Genomic DNA, 625 nt, shown 5'->3' with positions numbered 1-625 from the left:
TATATATATATATATATATATATATATATATAGAAACATATATATATAGAAAAATCTCGCGCAAACTGTTTCGTATCTTCGGAGATTTCGAGAAACAAAGGTATCGAACATACCTTTTTATTCCAACTCTGGATCGAAAATAAAGATATTTTCCTATACGATAGAAACGAGTGACGAATGAATTATTACGTTACGTTTCCCGCAAAAGTTCGAGAACGGATACACGACGCGAGAACGACGTCGTTATAAATCTAACGGATGCAACAAGTGAGGAGGCAAGTTTAACCGAAATCGAGAATATCTTTGTTCTCGGACGGCGAAGAGTCGCGGATAAAGAGCGTTAAATACTACTAGGCGGTGGATCGATGAGACGCGTCGAAAAGGTATCGCGTTAGTGGCGCTTTTTGGTTGGGAGGGGAGATTTACGGCGTGTGTTTAGGCACTTAGCCGCTCGCTCCTACCTTAGCCCCCTTTATTATACTAATTTCTCGGCCATGTCAAAATATCTATCGTGTATATATATATATATATGTATGTATGTATGTATGTATATATATATATACATATATACGTATACCCGGCCTCCTGAATTCTATTCGACACGCTGGGTGCCCCCGTAGTCGAC

The sequence above is a fragment of the Apis dorsata genome, unplaced genomic scaffold (genome assembly GCF_000469605.1).
Source record: "Apis dorsata unplaced genomic scaffold, Apis dorsata 1.3 scaffold_92, whole genome shotgun sequence".
NCBI lineage: Eukaryota > Metazoa > Arthropoda > Insecta > Hymenoptera > Apidae > Apis > Apis dorsata.
Note: the sequence above shows the minus strand (reverse complement) of the source record.